This window comes from Stegostoma tigrinum, chromosome 2, assembly GCF_030684315.1.
Source record: "Stegostoma tigrinum isolate sSteTig4 chromosome 2, sSteTig4.hap1, whole genome shotgun sequence".
Taxonomy (NCBI): domain Eukaryota; kingdom Metazoa; phylum Chordata; class Chondrichthyes; order Orectolobiformes; family Stegostomatidae; genus Stegostoma; species Stegostoma tigrinum.
Window position 1 is genome coordinate 96,255,923 of NC_081355.1, and position 23,981 is coordinate 96,279,903.

Below are 23,981 nucleotides of genomic sequence, written 5' to 3' on the forward strand. Positions count from 1 at the left end.
TGCTATACTTTTCTATGTTCTATGTTCTACTGTATCCGTTGTTCTTAATTTGACCTCCTTCAAATTGGCAGATTCACAGAGCATCTGTGATCTCTACGCTATAATCAACAACAACTTCTGGTTATTAGCCATTTTAACTCCCCCTCGCAGTCCCTTGGTGGCACATCCATCCTGGGCCTCCTCCAGTGCCAAAATATACCACACAGAAACTAGAGGAGCAAAACCTCATATTCCACCATGGGGGCCTACCGCCCAATGGCCTGAACATAGAATTTGCCAGTTTCAAAATCTCCCCAGCCCCAGCCTCATGCCATGTCCAACCTTCCCTCTCATCCCCACCTCCTTTACCTGACACAAGCTGTCCATCTTCTCTCCCACCTATCTGCCCCAACCTTCTCACTGACCAATCCCTACTACCCCTTCCTGCATACACATATCACCATCACATCTATCTTCCTCCACCCCTCCTCACCTCCCTCTATTTATTTCCTAGCTCCCTTCCCCCTCCCCAGTCTTGATGAAGGATCCCAGCCCGAAATGGCGACTTGCTGTTCCTCTGATGCTGCCTGACCTTTGTGTTCTTCCAGCTCCACACTGTATTGACTCTCTGCTGAGCATTCCTGCCTTTTCCAGAATTTTCCTATATGCTTTGAAGATATAAAAGGCGCTTCCTAATCTTTTCCAGGGCTTCTGTCACAGCAGAATTGGAATTTTGTTTTGTTGAAAATTTATTCCAAACTGTTCAAGAAGAACATAAAAGCGTACAAACGTGAGCTGGAAACATCTTGGAAAATTGTTACAAGTTATTTATGATGCCACAGTGAACTTTGACATATAAATTACAAAATTTACAATTTCTATTCGGCTTTCCAATAAAATTCAATGCAACACTATTAGAAGGGAAATGAACTTATTAAGCTGCATTATTAATCTGGCTATATTGTGATATTTTAGCGAAAACTTAAACAGACCTGCCACACATATAAATTATCCCTACAGGAGTTGGTCAGAGTTTGGGTATTCAAGTCCCATCCCAAAACCTGACAATGATTTCTACAACAGAAGTTAAGAATGTGATGGGTTCAGCTCCTACAACACTTAGGACATGTGAAACCATCCTGAATTCAGCCACTTGCCTTTAGCATTAGTAAATCATTTGTTTTTTGCGCTGGACACCCTAACCATCTATTTCACTTGATCCTCCTATCTTTTGTTGACAGACCCTTTCAGTTCCAAGGTAGAGTCATTGGGCTGGAAACGTTAACTCTGTTTCTGTCTCTATAGATGCTGCGAGGCCTACTGAGTTTCTCCAGCATTTTCTGTTTTTATTTACGATTTCCAGCATCTCGTGTAATTTGATTTTACTACAGCAGCCTGTTTAATTAGAATCTCTTCTACCTCCTTTAAACAGTCACTCGTCCACCAGCAGTGATTAGGAGCTAGAATGTGAATTGTGTACAAGAAGATCTGCAGCGATTCACAAAGGCTTTTTTGGCAGGACATTCCAAACTCCCAATTTTTTGCCCATTCAGAGGAGAAATTTAGCAGAGGCATGTGAACATCACTGTTTGCACATTCCTTTGCTTCATTGTCACTGGGTCAAAGGTCCTGCAACTCAAGGCATATGGGTATACCATGTACCACACAGATTGCTAGGTTCAACAAGGTGGCTCACCACTATCTTTTTAAAAGCGATTATAGATGGCAATAAATACTGTTCTTGTCACCAATGCCAATAACCCTATGATAACTTTCAAAAAAAAGGGATGCAAGGGCATGTTTTGGTGTGACTCACTTTTATTCATTAATTTTTAACTTCTACTTTGTGGCATAGTTTTGTTTTTCTAATGTTATCACAGGGTCAACCATTCCTCTGAGAGTGTTAATACAATTTGTATTCTGATCTTTCCCTCTAAGTTTTCCAAAAAGTAAGCTTATTTAAGTTTAATTTATTTATGTGGGTTTGGGAAGAGTAGAACGGTTCCATTGTACTCTACATTATTGTTTAATTGTGTTGACAAGAGAGTTGTATTCCATTTTGAGAGCAAAGCCAACAAAAGACCAATACACAGTGAGCATAAAACAGTGGGCAGGATTGGGAGAGCTCAATCAACTCCAAGATCAGACAATCATGCCTGCTTTTCAGAATGACAGAGTTTGCTCTTGGGAGAGGGACTAGGGTAAGGCAAAAGGCCAGCTTATTTTTGTGGGGTTCAATAGATTTTTCCAGGATGAAAGCATACCCCAAAGTACTCACACAACTGTGTGCAAACAGCCAAATCATCAGACTTTATCATTTTTAAAGTTGCATTACATGTCAAATTCCACTAAACTTGAAACCTTCTGCAATAGGATTAATGCTTATTTTTCAGATGTCCATTGAGTTTATGGTCACAGAGTTTTAAAAAGAGTTTTAGTAAGAATTCTGTTGCTTTTTAATTTATCCTTATTTCAAATTTTTTCATGCTTCCAAGTTATACTTCCTATCAAAATTCAATGGAAGCATTTCCGTAATGTTTTGGGGGTTTTTAAGTTTTAAATGTGTTCTATCACCTTGGTAAGATGCATAATCACTGGTATCAAAACTGAAAGTATTTAACTTGATTTGAGAGATAATGGGAACTGCAGATACTGGAGAATCCAAGATAATGAAGTGTGGAGCTGGATGAACACAGCACGCCAAGCAGCATCTCAGGAGCACAAAAGCTGACGTTTTGGGTCTAGACCCTTGGCAGTAGGATTTGTTAGATGATTTAGAGCAGTATTATTTCAATAATAGGCCATGATTTCAAGACTATGATTCAACCTGAATCTTTATAATTACTCAACATTATTAAATGAAATGATGATGGATTCATGACTATTGACTTATGTTATGCCCTTGTGCCCTGCAAAATACCTGATGTTCTAGCCCCTATGAGGTATCTTAAAGGTTTTTGAAATACTCCACTGTTGGAGTTGAAATGGAGATTTATGCCTTTTTTTAATTCATTGACTGGTTTGTATTTGAGCAAAAGCAGCCATAAGATACCAGATAACTACGCAATGCTATTTTGCGAGGCTTTGGGTCTCTTATTATTATATTATTATTACTTCATTCCTGTAGCAGGGGGACTAGAACAGAATGCAGTATTCCATAAGTGTTCTAACTAATGTCCTGTACAACTGCAACATGACCTCCCAACTTCTATACTCAATTCACTGACCAATTAAAGCAAGCATAGCAAACACTTTCTTCACTATCCTATCTACCTGCGACTCCAATTTCATAGAACTACAAGCCTGCACTCCCAGTTCTCTGATCGGCAACGTTCCCCAATACCTTACTATTAAGTATATAAGCTGTGCCCTGATTTGTCTTGCCAAACTGCAACACCTCACATTTATTAACTAAGTTAAACTCTATCTGCCACTTCTCAGCTTATTAGCCCATCTAATCAAGGTCCCATTGCACAAAGAGGTGACTTTCTATAATCTCCACTACACCATCAATTTTGGTGTCATTGAGTCAATGAGTCATATAGTATTGAAACAGACCCTTCGATCCAAAGGTCCATGCTGAACATTATCTTTATTTGTATGGATGAGTTTTGTTTTGTTTACTATAGTGAGATTTGAACTTCATGCATATGCAAACAATAGTGAACATTTACGCATAATCTAGATCTAAATGTTAGCAATTTGAAGTTATTTCCTCGGCTTCACGTTGAACCTCATTTTCGGCAATATGCTAGAAATGAAATTGTGAATATGCTGACATATAGAAAAAATTTATCCAAAGGCTCATTAATTCTAGGTGGGCCCTTCATTTGATGACAACATATTGAAAACAGTGAGTAGTGGACCCAGAATTTCCCGGTAAGCAATTTGCTGAGTGTGAGCTCTAACCTTTGGGGTCAAATGTTTGAAACTTTCCCCCAATACTTACACAAAAGTAGTTCCTCTGAACTTTCAGAGTTTGTTTATAAACTTGGTTTGCAGATCATTTTCTGTAATTTTAACCTTAGAGTTTCAGACATCCACTGGATTATTGTAAATGCAAATATTAACCCAGATAGTACAACAATTATTATAACAAGCAGAGGTTCAGCAAATAAGGTTAAATCCTTTACCGAGCCAGGAAGGCAATAGAATCAAAGCTGTATGCAACTTACAGTCATAGTCTTTGAGCTGTGCAGTATGGAAACATACTCTTCAGTTCAATTGTCTGAGCCTGGCTAATTATCTTAAATTAATCTCATCCTATTTGGCCCCTATCTCTCCAAAATTGACGTATTCATATATCCATCTCGATGCCTTTTAAACATTATAATTTCTACCAGCCTCCACCACTTTGTCTGGCACCTCATTCTAGACATGCAGCGTGAAAATAGTTGCCCCTTCGGTCACTTCTAAATCTTTCTCCCTGTACCTCAAACATAAACTGTTTAGTTTGGACTCCCCTGCCCTGGAAAAAAAATGACTTGGCTATTTCACCCTATTCATGCCCCTCATGATTCTATGAACTTTTATAAGGTCACCTCTCAACCTCCAATACTTCAAAGAAAATAGCCCCAACCTATTCAGCCTTTTCCTACAGCTCAAACCTTCCAACTCTGACAATGTCCTTGTAAATCTTTTCCGAAACCTTTCAAGTTCACATCATCATTCCTGTAGCAGGGGGACTAGAACTGAATGCAGTATGCCAAAAGTGTTCTAACCAATGTCCTGTACAACTGCAACATGGCCTCCTAACTCCTGTACTCAATTCACTGACCAATTAAAGCAAGCATAGCAAACGCCTTCTTCACTATCCTATTTACCTGCGACCCCAATTTCATAGAACTACGACCTGCGCTCCAAGTTCCCTGATCGGCAATGTTCCCAAGACTTTACTATTAAGTGTATAAGCCCTGCCCAAATTTGTCTTTCCAAACTGCAACTCCTCACATTTATTAACTTAGTTAAACTCCATCTGCCACTCCTCAGCTCATTAGCCCATCAAATCAAGGCTCCACTGTACAAAGAGGTAACTTTCTTCAATCTCCACTACACCACCAATTTTAGTGTCATTGAGTCATGTAGTATGGAAACAGAGCCTTTGATCCAACGGTCCATGCTGAACATAATTGCAAACTAGTTTAGCCCCATTTGCAAACTTACTAAATATACCTCTTATGTTTACATCCAAATCATTTATATAAACTTGCTTCAACTGAGCTACCATTGGACACCAGATGGGATTAGTTAAACATAAAGCTAGAGTGTCAACATTCTGTTTGATCCTGATCTGGGTATCAGCCCTTAGATCCAATATATCAGTGGAACATTACATATTCATCTCTACAACTTTGTCTCCCTTTGCCCTTACCTTATCCCTTCTACCATTGAAAAATTCCCTCTATGTCATGAGGCCATGTTTCTCCAACAGTCTCTTCACACACTAAACAAACTCTAACTCAGACAAAACTATGTTCTGTTCAACTTATCTAATCTTATCTGGGTCACTTAACATTCATTTTGCAAATGATCTTTGTGCCAATTTTATCCCACTGCATTCCATGCTAACGGATCTCAACCTTGTTCAGAAATCTATTTATAGTGTATCCCTCCCTCAATCTCAATCTTTTTCTCAGTTCATATCTAAATTCATACCTTTTGCTCTTTCACTCTGCTCTGTGAATGAACTCGCCTGCCTTTGCCTCTTATGTTTCAGATACCAAGGCCCCCAATTCAGGTAAAGCCTTTTCATTATCCTTTTACCTTGTTACAGCTTTTGCCAGCTTCATGAGCTGACCTTACACCCACCCCTTCTGCCACTCCTTCTGTCACCTCTTTTAACATTTTCTTCATTTTGTAGCTATTATTATCTCATCATCCTGGCAAAGCACTTTGGAACATTTCCAGCATTTTCTTGTTAAATGTGCCAATTAAGAGCATATTGTTTTGCTTTAATTCAATAAATCTCAATTACACTCTGACTTTGTAATAATTAATAATGGAATAATTGCAGATATATAATAAGTTAGGATCTTTCTGTCATAGACAGCCATTCCATGAACCCGTTTGTGCTTTATTGATGTAATAATTAAATTCAAAGGACTACTTTTCTCTTGCTCTCTGTCCCTGATATAAAGGCTGCAACATTTTCCATCAGTGCTACCATTTCACTGGCACTGTACCAGGCTTATCACAGCTAGGGAATTTAAATGATTTACATCTGTTTGTGGAAGATGCAGTACACTACGTCAAAATAAGTAAGAGATACAAGACAAGCCATGCAGTACGTGATTGGCAGGCACTATTTTTGTGCAACCTTGTCTATACTACAAACATTTTTGTTGGAACATTAATGTAGGCTTTCAAGAGTAGTGGGGACTTGGCAGAATCGAAACAATTGAGATCTGGTTAACATTCGGCACAAATTTGGACCAGTTACATCAGTCAGTAATGGATCATGACCAAGGTTTCAGATTCAAGTCAAAGCTTCAAGTATGTAACTTTGTGGAAGCTGAAGCTCAGTCATCAAATCAAAGCATGTTGTGTTATAACACCCAAAATGCTTGTCAGCTGTATTTATTCTATTTCCATATTGGATATCAAGAGAAAAATCATCTGCAAATAGATTTTACCCTCTGAATAGAGAAAAATACCTCCAAAACATGCTATCACCTTTTTTTTTCAGAATTAAACAATTCACAAAACTGCAATGTTTGTTTCTGAGTATAAGGAAAGAATTGTCTTCCATGTGAGACAATCAACACGGAGGCAGAAGCTTTTGAAAGCTTTGTGTACAGTGGGTCACAGAGCCCAAGGTAAGCTGCAATGCATAGCTAGCAGAAAAATCAGCTTTAATGGTCACAATTTGTAGTTTATTAGATGATTGTGTGATTATGTTTTGGGACTGTGTCTTTAAATCTAAAGTACGATGAAGAGTCATGTGACTGATGATGTATATCTCAGTACTCCTACAGTCCCATATATCAATGTGTATTGAAGAATTACTGCTTGAACTGTCTGACCAAAGATATTACTGAAAATGCTCTTTTGAGCGAGACCTTGTGCCAAAGGAAACCAGGCAAAGAAAGAACTGACACCAGAAAGGCACCATATCAACTCCTCACCATCCAAAATATGCAACATGTTCTGTACTGGCGCAAAAGGTTATTAACATTTTGGTGGTTAGTGGCAGGGCAGCTGTTAAAGTGTGGTAGGAGGTGGCCTTTTGCTCTCAAAAATATACTTTTATTATCAAAAGGTTGCATCTAATGAAACAAGTCATCTTTCATTTGTTTTTATTACCTGATATGAGGTATCCACTGGCAGACCTAAAGAATGCAACCACAGCCATTCCATTCTTCAAAAGACTAAACCATTATTTATTATTTTCTTGTGTACCACTCTGGTCAGCCAGCTTTCACAAAACTGGCCCCACCATTTCACACTGCTCTTGGACCTTGCTGTATCTACCCTAACCTATGCAATCAGCATACACCCCTCTATTCTTTCTTCCATAATATTCAGTTACCTTCCCTTAAATTCATCTGTGGTGCTCACTTCAGACTCACCCTGTGATAGCGAATTCTACATTCTCACCACACTTTAGGTAAAAATGTTTCTTCTGAATTCCCTGTGGGATTTTTTTTTTTGCAAAATGATGTCCACACTGCAGTCGTGCCAGATGTTACTTTGGTTAGGATGGTAGGATGATGCATTGAAATTATGTCTTACAGGCAGATCAAAAAGTGCCGCTTCAGCACTGGTAAAGTAAGGAGTGTCTGTCTAAGAGGCACCAGCAAGGCGGAGAGGCAGTTGTAGGAAGATGAAAACTATCCTCATGAAGGCACCTCCCAGTCGCGAACCATTTCAACTCCCCCTCCCATTCCTCAGACGACATGTCCATCCTGAGCCTCCTGCAGTGCCATAATGATGCCACCGTATGTTGCAGGAACAGCAACTCACATTCTGATTGGGAACCCTGCAGCCCAATGGTATCAATGTGGATTTCACAAGCTTCAAAATCTCCCCTCCCCCCACTGAATCCTAAAACCAGCCCAGCTCCTCCCCGCCTCCCTAACCTGTTCTTCCTCTCATCTATCCCCTCCTCCCACCTCAAGCCGCACCTCCATTTCCTACCTAATTACCTCACCCTGCCCCCTTGACCTATCCATCCTCCCTGGACTGACCTATCCCCTCCCTACCTCCCCACCTATACTCTCCTCTCCACCTATCTTCTTCTCCATCCATCTTCGGTCCGCCACCCCCCTCTCCCTATTTATTTCAGAATCCTCGCTCCATCCCCCATTTCTGATGAAGGGCCTAGGCCTGAAACATCAGACTTTTTGCTCCTAAGATGCTGCTTGGCCTGCAGTGTGCATCCAGCTCCACACTTTGTTATCTCATGAAGGTGAATGCTGTGTCAAGTGTTTGCAGTCTAACTCTATTTAGTTTCTCAAAGCATTACTTCTTATGCCTGATGCACTTTCTGTCAGAACTCCCGACTTACAGTTTAGTAGGTACATGCATTAACTTAAAATCTCTTTCGAGTTTCTGCTATCCTCTTGGTTCTTTGAACAGAGTCATGTGACACTAGTAACATCATTACTTCATTATACATCATCATCAGTGTACGTTCTGTTGAAATCTCACTACTCAACAGTGGACAGAGTTTGCTCCATCAGCTAATTTCCCAAATGACCAAATATGCTACATTGTACCATTTTCTAACTTCCCAGTGTTGTAGTACTATGAGTTGTTTAAGGTAGTTCATTGCCACCGATTCTCCTTTTGCTTGGGCTGCTCTAGTGATTAGTAGTAGAGCATCTAAAGAGATCTTCAATAACATGGTTTATTGTGTGCTAGTATTAACTACAACTACATAATGGGCATGACTATCAAGAGAGTAAGAAGCTAATAGAGAAACATCAGCTCTCTCTGAAAGTTGAGATCTCTTTATCAGCTCTCCATGAAGAGAATGTCACGCCCTCGCCCGAGCAGAAGCTCAATTGCCCAAAACTTTCTTTTATTCACTCAGGAGATGTGATCTTATTGCCTAGGCTAGCATTTCTTGCCAATCTCTAAGTTGCCCTTGACAATTTAGTGGAGAGCTGCCTTTTTGAATCACAGACAAAGGAATATATGTGGGCAAAATTGGCCCATCAAGTATGGCCAGAAAATTGATTGGGTCATGGCTGAACATATATGTGCCCGGGCAATGCTGTTAGGGAGGGAATTCAAGGACCCATTGACACTAAAGTATAGAAATATATTCAAAATCAGCATGAAAATTTGATTTGAGAGGAACTAATAGGTAATTGTGTTCCCATGTATCCACTGCCTTTGTCCTTTTAGATCGTAATGGTCATCGGTATGGAAGGTGCTGTCTAAGGAGATTTGGTGAATTTAAGCAGTACATCTTATAGACAGTACACATTGCTGCTACTGTGTGTCAGAAGTGGAGGCAGTGAATATTCACATATATGCTATCAGGACTGTTTGGTCCTGGATGGCGTTAAGCTTCTTCTATGTTGTTAAAGCTCATGGCATCCAGGCAAGTGGAGACTGTTCCATCACACTCCTGGGTCATGGCTTGTTGATGATGGACAGGCTTTGGGGAGTCTGACATGCTGTTGTTGCCACAGTACTTATATCACTAATTCTGGTCAATGGTAACCTCAAGAATGTTGACAGTGGGGAATTCAGTATGGGAAATGCTGTTGAAAATCAAAGAGCATCTCTCTTGCTGGAGATGCTTATTGCCGACAACTTCTGAGGCATGACCATTACTTGCCATTTGTCAGCCCAAGTTCGGGTATTGTCCAGATCTTGTTCCATTTGGACATGCTAACAAGGTGTGAAGCTAGATGAACACAGCAAGCCAAGCAGCATCTTAGGAGCACAAAAGCTGATGTTTCGGGCCTAGACTCTTTGTAGGTTACATGGAACAACCCCTCTTCCGCACCTACACTGGCCCCAAACCCCAACTCGTCCTCCGTTACATTTAAAAAAGCTCTCTGATGAAGGGTCTAGGCCCGAAACGTCAGCTTTTGTGCTCCTGAGATGTTGCTTGGCCTGCTGTGTTCATCTAGCTTCACACTTTATTATTTGGATTCTCCAGCATCTGCAGTTCCCATATCTCTGATTACCATTTGGACATGGATTGCCTCAGTATCTGAGGAATTGCTGATGGTGCTGAGCATTGTGTAGTTATCACCAAACTTCCCCACCTCGGACCTTATGACAGAGGGAAGGTCATTGATGAAGCAGCTGAAGATCATTGGACATAGGATACTACTCTAAAGAACACATGACGTGAAGCTCTGGAGCTAAAATGGCTGACTTCCAAAATGCAATTATCTCCTTTATGCTATGTACAATTCAAACCAATGGCAATGTTTTCCCCTAATTCCCATCAACTCTAACTTTTCTAGGATTGTTTGATGCCACATTTAGAATATAAGATCATAAGAAATAAGAGGCCATTTAGCCCCTCCAGCCTGCTCCATCATTTAAAATTGTCTCGACAGGGAAAGCAATGACCTGTGGTATTTTCACTGGACTATTAATCCAGATACCCAAGTAATGTTCTAGGGACTCATGATCAAATCCCACCAAGGCAAATGGTGGAATTTGCATTCAATAAAAAAATTGAAATTAAGAGGCTAAGTGACGTCGATGAATCAGTTGTTGATTGTCAGAAAAACTCATCTGGTTCACTAATATCCTATAGAGAAGGAAACTGCCATCCTTACCTGGTCTGGCCTACATGTGACTCCAGACCCACAGCAATGTGATTGACTTTTAACTGCTCTCTCGGCAATTAAAGATGGTCAATAAATGCTGTCCTAAATAGAGATGCTATCATCCCATTAATGAATAAAATATGACTGATATGATTTCAGCTTCCACATTCCTGCCCACTCTTCATAATCCTCCAACCCATTACTAATTAAAAATCTGTCTAACCCCTCATTAAACTTACTCAGTGTCCTGACATTGATCTCTTTCTGGTGCACTGAGTTCCATAAATTCATAAGCCTTTGACAACAGTAACCTCTCATGCGTTTTCAAACTGCTAACCTTTATCTTAAGGCTATGACCTCTCATTCTAGGTTGTCCCAAATGAGGAAACATCCTCTCTATCTCTTTTTCAAATTCCCTTTCGCATCTTTTATATCTCAATTATATTTCTCAGGCTTCTAAACTGCAGAGATTAAATGCCTTTCTTCAATCTGTCTTCATAAGATGAAACTCCTCATCCCTGGAATTCATCAAATATACCTCTGCTGAACAGTCTCAATGCAATCCCATCTTTTCTCAAGTAAGGGAACCAAAATTACATGGCATACTCCAGGTGCAATCTCACTATTGCCTTGATCAAATGCAATCTTCATGTCAAGGGGAAGCACCTCACCTCTGGAGTTCAGTCCTTTGGATCACAGTTAATGTTGGAGTGAAAGCAAAAGCTGATTGACCCTGGTGGAGCCCAAACTGAGGACCAGGGAATTACTTATTGCTCAGCAAGTGCTGCTTGACAGCACTGTTGATGATACTTTCTACCATTTTATTGAAGATTTAGAGTACATTGATGGAATTCTTATTGACGAGGTTGAATTTGCTCTGTTCTTTGTGGACAAGACATATCTGGGGAAATTTCACAAAGCTGACTGGATGTCAATGCTGTAGATGTACTGGAACATCTTGGCTAGGGCACAGCAAGTCCTGGAACACAAATCTTCAGGGCTAGTGCCAGAATGTTGTGGGGGCTTTTTTCCAGCATGCAGTACTTCCAACTATTTATTGATATCACATGGAGTAAATTGAATTGGCTGAAGACTGGCATCTATGACGCTGGGGACCTCCGGAGGAGATCAAGTTGGATTTATTTGCAACAATCCTGGCTGAAGCTCGTCCAAATATTTCCACATTAGTTCTTGCACTGATGAGCTGGGTTCTCACATTATTGAGGAGAGAGATATTTGTGCAGCTTCCTCCTCTTCCAATAAGTTATTTAATTATTCATCACCATTCCCGCCTGTTGGAAGAAAGACTAGTGGACAAATGCAAGACTTTGTAAGATCCTTTTAAAACAATGCAGTTACGGCAGCAGCAGTATAAGTAAACATGGTAACAGGCTGAGATTGCCTGACTCCATTTGACGTATATTTGTGCTGGAATGGAAAATAAGATATCAGCCATTAGACCATAGCTGTGCCTGAACGTGCTGTCATGGATTCAGCTGCTGCATCCACTGGAAAACACAGTCTCCAAAATCTGCCTAAGGCACCGTGTAAAGGTGGTGCCAGACTCCTCATGCTTGATTGCAGCATGTTTAGTGGCAGGTCTACAATGGACCTATGCACAATTGCACCATCAGCTCATTCCTGTACACTATCCTGACTGGGAGGGTTCAGACAGGCATTTCTGTTACCAGTAATTGTGACTCCAGGATGTTGTGTTGCCTCCTTGAGGCCAGGATCAAGAATGTTACAGAGCAGCTGCAGACTGCTTTGTAAGGAACATGGTGCAATCCTTAAAGTAGATTTGGAGGAGTTTTGCTTTGATTTATCCTTCTCACTTTGAGAGCAGGCATCTCAGGATTAATCCCACAGCTAAGGGCTACTGAGCATATGAATAAGAGGATTGACCAATTGAGTACAAAGCTAGAAAACTGGTGCAGGAGGAAGGATATCAGATTTCTGAGGAATTGGGACCAGTTCTGGGGCATTTGAGACCTGCGCAAGCTGAACAGCTTAAATAGCAACAAGACTGGGAATGACACTGTCACAATCACAGATTCATACCTTGCAGATAATGTGCTACACTACGCCATCACAACGGCTGGGTACAAGGCTCAGAGGTTAGCATTGCAGCCTCACAGCGCTAGGGACCCGGGTTCAATTCCAGCCTCGGGTAACTGTCTGTGCAGAGTTTGCATGTTCTCCATGTGTCTGCGTGGATTTCCTCCGGGTGCTCCGGTCTCCTCCCAGAGCCCAAAGATGTGCAGGCTAGGTGGATCGGCTATGCTTAAATTTCCCGTAGCCTTCAGGGGTGTGTGGGTTATAGGGGGATGGGTCTGGGTGGGATGATCCTAGGGGCGGTGTAGATTTGTTGGTCCGAAGGGCCTGTTTCCACACTGTAGGGAATCTGATCTTGTCCCATCCTCAGAACAAATTTATGTCTTGCCTCATTGTCCTGTCCAAGCAGCAGTCATGGTTGACAGCAGTTAAGGGTGTAGACTTGTAGCTGTAAGTCAGGGGTCACTTAGCACAGTTATTTATATGGCTGGTTTGCAATGCAGAGTTTGCAAGCCAAAAGACTCCCCTTCTCAACCTGTTCCCTCACTTGAGTGATTCCTTTCTAATGAGGGAGCAGCACCATAGTCTGGTAAGACTATAGCAACTTTACATTTACTGTGCCACACCAATCACACATCTGTACACTTGGTAGCATGTATGTGCCAAATGGCATGGCATGTGCTTCAAACAAGCAGCCATGTTTCAACTTCTAAGGGTAGTCCTCATTCAAGTGAAGTGATTGGTTGCTGGCATAGTAAGCCAATGGCAGCCTCCCATATCTGTCCAAAGGCTTGGGCACAGTTAGTTGGCTACTCAAGATGGTCACATCAGGGTTGGGGTTGGAGGTGAGGTTCAGACCTCTACAGCCTGGTCAGCCTCATGGTCTCAGTTCAATCAGTCTGGGGAGTCACCGGGACACAGTCCAGAAACTGCGCAGATATTAGTCAGGAATCGGAGCACTCATCATTCAGGCCTGTCTGACTAAGTCTGTCAAAGGGATTGGGCATAATCAGTCCCAGGAGTCTGGTCACTTGGGATCATTAAGGCTTATTACTCTGGGAGGGAGGCAGGCTACTTAATAGTGGAGACTGGAAGCAGAATGCTGGGATGTAGATGACCTTACAAGAGTGAAGGAGGCAATTCAACATATAAGGGGGAAGTAGAGTTTGGAAGGGGAAGAGGTAATGCAGAAATAAGGAGGTGGCTGACAGTCAGAAGCACGCTAATTCGCAAGGGAGGGATACTGTGCTGCTAGATTTGACATGTCTACTCGCCATGTCTGTGGCTGGAGCAGGTTAAGTGGGAAGAAAATGAAACTTCAATAGATGGAGGCGTCAGACCACCAAGCATTGTGCAGAATTAGGGATGCAATTTCAAAGTTGCAGTTGTGTCTAGACAGACTTTAAAACACGAAAGTTGATGAAGGAAAATACACATATATTTGCAAATGTGAAAATGTATTCACAGTGATGTGTCAGTTATGGTACCAAGTTGTGCTCAGAACTCTTCTTCTTTCTTTCCCTCCATCTACATCTACATCATTTGGAGTGGAGGGAGCCTACCCTAATGCGGGCCCCGTTGGGCTTGGAAATTTAGCAGCTGACCCCTTGGATCTTTCACTATAAGCCGCCAATGTCCCTGAGGTTCTATATTTTACACCATTGCCATAATCATTTGGTCCCACTATTGTCCATGGCTCACAATTCTGAGTTGATGACCCTTACCCGAACCTGGGATAATACACGAAAAGATGGAGATAACCAGCCCCTGAATTTTCTAATTATCCAGCTACACAAACATTTAAATGAAATTGAAATTTGAATCAGTTAGTGAAAAATTAAAAGTTATAATTAGTGCACACCTGAATGGGCAGTTGTATAATTATCTGTAGGTTTTGGTGCTCAAAATATAGATGTAATTATTTTTTTAAGGACTTACTGGATAGAGCTCACAAGAGACTGGGACCTTTCTTTATTTAATTGTAATGCCCAGTTTTTATTACTCGTCCCTCATTTTTAACTCAGTGATAATGGAGGAATAGCAATTTACGTCCAATGTCAGGGCGTTGTGTGATCTTGAAGGGAAATTGTAAAAGATTGTGTTCTCAAACTTTTCTAGTTTTCTTGTAGGTAGCAGAGGTGTGTGGTGCTATTGAAGGAGCCTTAGCTAATGCTGCAGTGCAGCTTTTGGTCGATAGGCACTGCAGACACAGAGCACAGTAAAGGGAGGGAATGTATGAGCTGGTGAATGTGGTGCTTTTTCATTCATGATTCTTCCAAAGTTTCTTCAGAGTTGGGACACTGTACACATGTAGGAAAATAGAGTTTTTTTTCCCCCTGATTTGTGCTTTGTACAAGTTGTAAAGGCATTGGCCAAATAGGCAGTGAATTACATGTCACAACATCGTCAAAGTTTAAGCTACACATTTTGTCACAGTATTTAAGTTGCTCACCCTGATAGATTTATGGGCAATAACAATCTTCATGCTGTTGATAGTGAGTATGCTGGGTAACAATGCCACTAAATACAAGGAGACATTATTTACCCTGTCATATTAACAGACATACAAACAAAAGGGAAGTGTCTTTCAAAGGCAGTCTCTTTGCATTAAAGGATGACTTCTTCCACTCTGGTCTTGTGGGCTCAGAAGTAATTAAACAAGATCTTGCAACTTCCCACTTTGGAAATCACTGAAGTAAAGACATTGAGTAAATCACTGACTGGTCTGTTACAATCTACAGAGAATTAACCCGCGTTCGGAGAAGAAAAGTGGTCTTTATCTGAGCATTAGCTCATTGTCCAGTACTTTGAACGTAATCAGGGGCATGAGAATTGTCAAGCCTCAAAATGGGGTCACTTTGGGAAAAAGCCCTGGAAGCCCTGGCAGTTCATTATACACCTGCAGTCACTGTTCCAGAGAAGTAACAATGGTCTATTATCGTTAGACAATTGTTTGTGCAGATATTTCTATAGGTGTCCTTCCACTACCAACTAATATAAATAATCTGATGTGTAATGAGAGGCTAACTTTCTCCAGTACCACAGATTCAGGTCAGGAAACAGGATCAGAAATAAAGTTGGAATATTTAACTCATCAGGTCGCCCAGTCACTGTGTACCCACTTCGGAGTGATCTGGCTAGAGGTTGGCTCAAGGAGATGCATGCTGCCTGCCAGCTAATGAGGCCCATTAATTCGAGGGACCTTAGTGGCACCAATGGCCTCTTCTGGACCCAATGTTACCTCCCCCACAGCTGGAGCCTAAGAAGCATCTGAAGATAAATTAAAATATGATGGATTCTGGAGACCTGAGAAGCAAACTGAAAGTACTGGAGAAACTCAGAAGGTCTGGGCACACCTCTGCAGAGAGAGAGGCAGACAGATCGGCAGAGTTAAGTTTCAATATTACTTGCTTTCTGAACTCTGCAACTGGAAGTGATTTTATGGTATAACACAGTGGGGAGCTGGAGGAGCACAGCGGGCCAGGTAGCATCAGAGGAGCAGGAAAGCCTCCACTCAATCATCAGTAGGAAACCATTGGAATTATGCACAGCCTCAAGCAATCCAGTGAAGGCATATTCCTCAGTAATAATACCTTGGCAGCCTTTATTTCCCATTGCTGCAGGGAACGTCTCCATTTTGAGTAGCTTAGAGTTCTTGAGCATCACCATTCATGATGACGTTCTCTCAACACAGCATTGGTTTCTCCTATAAGCCCTCTTGCCTCCATGTTTGGCTGTCATGCTGAATTGGACACTGCTCCCTGATCCAGCTTCATATTTGGTCAGGTGGAGGTGAGAGACGATGCCCCCCATAATGTCCTAACAAGAAGGAATAAAGGCTAGTAATGGGATCAGGCATAGCAGGAACATTTAGCTCTAGTCCCATATGAGATATGCCTACAACACAAAACGATCAGAAAAATGGGAGAATCTCAAAGAGATTTCAATTGCTTCTTTAAGGAACAGATATTGCATGTCCTTGATAAGTATGTCCCTGTCAGGCAGGGAGGAAGCGATAAGGTAAGGGAACCATGGTTTACTAAATAAATTGTATCTCTTGTTAAGCGGAAGAGGGAGGCTTATGTGACAATGAGACGAGATGGTTCAGATGAGGTGACGGAGAGTTACAGATTAGTTAGGAAGGATTTAAAGAGAGAGTTAAGAAGAGCAAAGAGAGGACATGAGCAGACATTGGCAGGTAGAATAAAGGAGAACCCTAAAGCTTTCCATAGGTATTTGAGGAATAAGAGGATGACTAGGGTAGGAATAGGGCCAGTCAAAGACAGAAGTGGGAAGTTGTGTGTGGACCCTGTGGAGATTGGAGAGGTGCTAAATCATTATTTCTCATCTGTTTTCACTGAGGAACAGGAGAATATTGTAGAGGAGATGACTGAGTTACAGGCTACTAGGATTGAAAGGATTAAGGTTATTAAGGAGGAGGTGTTATCAATTCTAGAAGACGTGAAGGTAGGTAAATCCCCTGGGTCAGATGGGATTTTTCTGAGGATTGTCTGGGAAGCTAGAGAGGAGATGGCGGAGCCTTTGGCCTTGATCTTTGAGTCCTCATTGTCTACAGGTTTAGTACCAGAGGACTGGAGAATTGTAAATGTTGTGCCCTTTTTCAAGAAGGGCAGTAGGGATGACCCAGGTAATTATAGACCTGTGAGCCTTATGTCTGTTGTAGGAAAAGTTTTGGAAATGACTATAAGTATTGGATTTATAATCATCCAGCAAGCAACAATTTGATTGGAGATAGTCAGCATTGATTCGTCAAGGGCAGGCCGTGTCTCACAAACCTCATTGAGTTTTTTAAGAAGGTGACCAAGCATGTGGATGAGGGAAGGGCAGTTGATGTGGTGTACATAGACTTCAGTAAAGTCTTTGATAAGGTTGCACATGGTAAGCTATTGGAGAAGGTGTGGAGGCATGGGATTGTGGGAGATTTAGCAATTTGGATTAGAAACTGGATTTCTGTAAGAAGGCAATGAGTGGTGGTTGATGGAAAATATTAAGCCTGGAGTCCGGATACTAGTTTGTGCCTCAAGGATCTGTTTTGGGACCACTGCTGTTTGTCATTTTTATAAACGACTTGGATGCAGGCATAGGTGGATGGGTTAGTAAGTTTGCAGATGACACTAAAGTCGGTGGAGTGGTGGACAGTGTGGACGAATGTTGCAGGTTGCAGCGAGACTTGGATAAACAGTCCTTGGATAAGCATATGGATAATGATGGGATAGTGTAGGGGGAGGGGCTTAGCTTAGTTCATAGGTCGGTGCAACATCGAGGGCCAAAGGGCCTGTTCTGCGCTACATTGTTCTATGTTCTATGTTCTAAAACATTGTCCAATTTTCTTTAATTCATAGATTACTGTAACACCTAAAAACTGGATATTTTATCGCCAACTGGGAGAATGAAATCAGTTATAATCCTTGTACATTACAGTAGAAAGTCAACAACGGAAATTAATTTATAAAGGAATGGGGAACCATGTTGTGACCAACATGTTTGAAAAGCCTAAATTCTCAGCCAAAGCATCCATTACAATTCGCTTCCAAAGTTTCTATCTACATGGATTCAGCCTCTTTACCAGGCACTTCCTATTTTGCAAAAAAATCAAATCCAAGCACGGTAATTATCCACATACCTCTAATGCAGGCCTCAAAGGCCTCGGGCTAGGGGGAATAAGTGGGAATCAAGATATGCCATGTACTTCTTCCCAACGAGGGAATCTCACTCTTAAATCCATAAGCAGAAAATATTGATGAAAGTCTGTGCAGATTGCTCCCATCATTATGCTGAAAGAAAGATGACGTCAAATTGTTCCTAATAGTACAAGAACTGTACTGCATCGAAAATAATCTCCATTTAATTTTTAATTTCTGTTAGTGATAGCTAGAGTTAAAACACGTCCCTTTAAGTTATCTTTCTCCTTCTGTATAGATTTGTACTTGGCAAAGTTTTATTCTCCCCAGGTCTATAATTACCTGGGTCATCCCTAGTGCCCTTCTTGAACAAGGAGAATTCAAGTTGTGTTTTCATTGGGTGAAACAAACTCAACTAAAATTAACTCTCAAGTTTGTTTTTTAGAAGCTCCGAAGAAAAGCATTACACTTACAACAATGCACATATAAAGACAAAATATATTTACTATCAAATGTGTACTTTTCAGCATCAGGATGTCCCAAAGTCAAAAAGATAGCTTTGACATAAAGTTTCTCTTGTGATGTAGAGAAAATATTACAGCCATGTTCTGCATTTAAATGTGACTTGAACAGCAATGAGTTAAATGAATTTTTGCTTTGTGATGTTGGTTGGGAAATAAGCAGGACACGGGGGACATCTGAATAGTACAATGGGACCTTGCTTGATTTTGATTCTAACCCTGACGCAAGTCTTGAACCCATGCATTCCTGAATTAGAAGCATGTGAGTCACTTAGTTAAGGTGGATAGTAGCCTGTCAATAATTTGTGAAAAGAGGCAGTGGGGTTGTTGGGCAAGAATCCATAGACGTTTCACAACTTGCTAGAGGTCAGACTGCAACTGAACAATGCTGTGGAAAGCTCATATGACCTTTTTTTACTTAGCAGAATGGCTGAAGCTGCTCAACATTTTTTTCCTCCCAAGCTTCTCACGAACACCTTTGAAAGTCCAGCTAATTCTGCACAGATCCGAATCTACTTAGAATCGTCTGGTCTTTTGCCCAAGTGGATATTCTTCATGCATTTGTTAGACACCGAACATCAGCAAGCTTTACCACAAAGCCAGCCCTGTCCTCAGCAATACTGACACATTTACATTTTCTATCGCTGCTAATAATAAAAGTATTATTAAAGCCATCAATTAACTCAGGCAAAACTGGGGATTAATGTTGTGAATTCTTTCTCAGTATGACTCAGCACTACATTATTTCCCATCAGGAGAACCCAGACAAGGTGTAACTGGAGGAACTGTGCAGAAAGAACAGCAAATATTGTCGGGACCTGGTTACATTGGTCTGAGTTGCCTGGATGGCATCCACAAAGAAGGCTTTTGACACAGGAAAAGGCCAGCAGGAAAACATTGTGAGTTCTCATATTCCACGGGTGGTGGCACATTGTTGAGGCGAATCAAACAATGGAACTGGAACCCATCAGGAGGTCCATGCCAGGATAAACTTGATAATCTTGAAACAAAGGTGATTAAAAAGAAAGAAAAATAAATGCAGTTCCATTACAAAAGGGAGCTATTAGAAGTTGGCATGTTATACTCGGCTTCCCAGTTCTCAGCAAATGGTGTGTGTGTTAACTGGTTCAGGTTTCAGTCTTTCCACTGCTTAGCTTGAGCAAATTGTGCACAATCCAAGACTAGTCAGTAGTGATCTCCAATTGGTCAACAGAGACTGGAGCAACATGAGAATATTGGCTACAGACTGGAGAGAATGAAGTTTTTTTTTGTCTGCCTTGTGCATCTCTAGACATGGAATTTACTCAGGCTATGTGTCTAAAAAAACACTCTAAAAGTACCATTACAATGGGATAGCCTGGGGAAAGAATGATATGTTGTGTGTGGGGTGCAGTCAGCAGTGATGGTTAGGACAGAGATTGCACATCAAACCTCTGTATCAGATGTAGAGTCTTAGTACCTGAAGCTTTCAAATGGAGTTAAAATTGAGGATTTTTTTTCTTGTTTGCTTTCTACTTCTTTTCATATCTGGAAGCGCTGCCACATGTGATCAAACAGCTTCTCCCATCACCAAATCACCCTTTTTTTTAGTCTATTCACAATCCAACAATAAATCACCCGTGTTTCCAATTGTTCAAATACATGCAAAACAAAAGAGATTTTGCTGAGCAAATTGAAATTTGTCCAATTTGTATCAGTTCACGTTTTAAATGATGGGGCTCATCTCTGGTAGAGGGAGCTCTACACTGCGTCTGAATCTGGAAGCACTTAATGATGTCATTGGATAAGAGCTGTGGACTAGATCCCCAGTATTACATTCTCTTGCCTTGCTGTCCGTTGGGTTGTGGATTGAGGGAAAGTGAAAAGTTATTTTAAGTTATCACCAATTTATTATTTTATAATTTTATTACACTTCAAATTTGTTAAAATGACAAAGGTGCCACCACTAGAGGTCACTGTTTTCCTTACTTTCAATGTGAGGTATTAGGCGGCAATGCTCAGTTTGGAGAGTCGTGATCCATGCTAAAAAAAAGTATCACGTTATGAAGCTAAAAGTTACTTGCAATGTTAACATCACACCAAGGATAGGATAACATGGGACTGAACCTTGAGTTGAAACTTGCCTGCGTTAAGATGACTCATGACTCTTGTTCAGACAGCTGCTAATGGCCCATTTGGTAGAGATACATCTAGGCTCATTGCATCATGCCCTTAAAGCTCAGTTCAAATAGTACAATATCTACATATGCATTTATGGGCACAATAAATGATGATTTTATGAGGGAAAATGTAAAACGTTTAGAATCCAAAATGTAAAAGATGTGGTAGATGAGATTGGTCTATTTTCAGCAAGTCAAACAGATCAAACACAAAGATCCTTATGGTAAATATAAAATAATGTTTTAACGCAATTGAGATCAGAACCTGAACAATTGCATATATGCTTGTCAGGAATTACTCCACAGTCAGAAATTATTTAGCCTATAAGAAAATAAATAGGAGAGTTAATTGTAAGTTAGATACTTAAGGACAATAGCAATGCTCTTAAGACAAGGCCACCTAAATATAGAAAATCAATTATACAACCTGCAGATATGCAAATAAACTGAATAAATAAACTGCTTGGTTTATGCATGCAGAAATAATTTATTTTAAAGTAAACTCTTATATTTTAATATTTATTTGATTATTTGCTCTGGGAATCAACATTTTAATCCTAACTCAGAAGAATGAGCTTTGACTGCCACTTGACTCGAACATGTCACAATTTGACGCTTTACTGCAATATCAAAGGAGTGCTGTAGCGTCTGTGGGGCTGCTCCCCTTCAGCTAATGTTTTAAACAGAAGTCCCATCTATCTGTCCAGGTGAATGTCAAAGATTCTATGCTACAATGCTGAACAGAGCATGGAACCTCTCAGACATGTTATGACTAATAAAAACAGAAGTTGCTGGAAACACTCAGCAGGTCTGGCAGCATCTGTGAAGAGAAATCGGAGTTAATGTTTCGGTCCCAGTGACCCTTCCTCAGAACACCTGCACTGGACCCAAAACATTAGCTCTGATTTCTGTTCACAGATGCTGCCAGACCTGCTGAACTTTTCCAGAAACTTCTGTCTTTGTTTTTGTTTCACACCATCTGCGGTTCTTTTGGTTTTATGTTATGACTGACATTTATCTCTAATAACAAGGAAAACTGGTTCCGTGGTCATGAGTCACAATCCTGTTTGTGATATTGTCCAGTGTCCTCATGAACTCCCACAATTACCTACAGAATACAATAATAATATTTTAATCAAATAATTGAATGTGAAGCGCCGTGGGATATCACAAGGATGTGAAAGATGCTAGTTTTATGAATGTGGCTTCATTTCTTTACAAGCCAAGAAATTCAATGTAAGCTTTTATTTTGTGAGAAGTAAGGAATTTTGAGATTTCATTTCAAACACTTTTCCAAGGACACTATATAGAAGTCTGTGTTCTATGTGGTCCATACCACACCATATATCACTCAGTAGAATTTATTTCTGGAACAGTACACAAAATGTAAAAGTGTTCAAATTTTCAACATCATAATTCCTTAACTTTCACGAGATGAAGTACTCATAAACAATGATTATATAAATACTCACTTTACATTCTGGAATTGAAATTCACAGAAAACTTAGCACTGCCAGTTCTCCAAACAAATGATGATCCAAAAACACTTAGCAATGTTATCGAGCCATTTTGAAAGATTTAATTTATTCTTGTTTTCTCAGGCTCCTAAAATGATGCTCTGGCTGTGTTTTGCAAACAAAAACAGACTGAAAATTGTGTTTGATGAGTATATTTTGTAGAGTTCAAAATGGTCCCAGTTATTACTTTTGCTAATTTTTTTTAAGCTTGTCATATAAAACAAAGACTTACAGAAGCATTTGCATAAGTTAAGAAGAGCACAGCTGTGTAGTTCTGCTGCACAGAATATTATCTTGTGGGAATCAAACCAAAATGAAACTCCCAATTGAACTCTCTGTCAATTAAATATTGTGTTACAATTTAAGGACACAAGATTTCCCTCTCACGTGCAATCTCATTTCATACATTCCAATAAACATTGCTCCAACATATGGCAACATGTGGCCAAACTCACTGTTCAGAGCATCAGCCGTAAAGGCATTCAGTTTTTTAAAATACAGTTCAAACAAAGGCTGCAATTAAGTGAAAAGGACAACATGCAGCATCTAATTCCTGGAGTATATGTGTCTGATTGTGGTAGACAAGTAAGACGATATGCAATCTCGTAGTAATGGATCATCCCTCATAGTCCACTAAAACAATGTCACACTTTCATGGATGTAACTCAGAATTGTGGAACACAAAAGACTTCAATTTGGATTGACAGGTTTAAAAGTACTGACGTCTTTTACTTATCCTTGAATAATAGTTGCTGTCAATACCTTTAGCAAATATCATTGCCACAAGTGTAAGAGACTTAACCTCCTCCATTCTTGATTGAATCATAGAATGGTTTACAGCACAGAACAAGAGCATTGAGCTTATTGTGTCTGTGCCTGCTATTTGCAAAAGCAAATCACCTGGTCTCACTCATTTGCTCTTTTCCCAGAGCTCAGAAAATGATTTATCTTCAGCTACTTATCCAGTTCCACTTTGAAAACATTCAGTCAACCTGTCTCCATCAAACTCTAAGCCAGAACAACTTGATGAAAAAAAGTTCATCTTCATGACACCGTTGCTCCTTTTGCAATTATCTTAAACTGATGTCCTCTGGTTCTCAACCATCCAACCAACAGGAGAAGCCTTCCTCTATTTACTCTGTCCAGATTCTGTTTGATTTTGAATAACACTATTATGTATCCTTTTACCTTTTTCTTCTCCAAGAAAAATAATCCCAGTCTCTCCATTCTATCTATCTTGGAGACACTGAAGCTCAAACTTTTTCTGAAGCCTCTGTAAGGCCGTCAAATCATTCCAAAAGAGTGAAAGCTAGAAATTGACACAATTTTCCAATTTATACTAAACTATACTTTGTGTATGTAATCA

At 40.4% G+C, this 23,981-nt stretch overlaps 1 long non-coding RNA gene across 1 annotated transcript; it reads left to right on the top strand.

Annotated features, from left to right (window-relative positions):
* Nucleotides 1-5,622: 5,622 nt before the first annotated feature.
* LOC132206793 (uncharacterized) lies at nt 5,623-19,504 on the top strand. Its single transcript, XR_009443165.1, has 3 exons — nt 5,623-5,716; nt 6,665-6,794; nt 19,362-19,504. It is a non-coding gene; the product is annotated as an uncharacterized LOC132206793 (long non-coding RNA).
* The last annotated feature ends 4,477 nt before the right edge of the window (nt 19,505-23,981 follow it).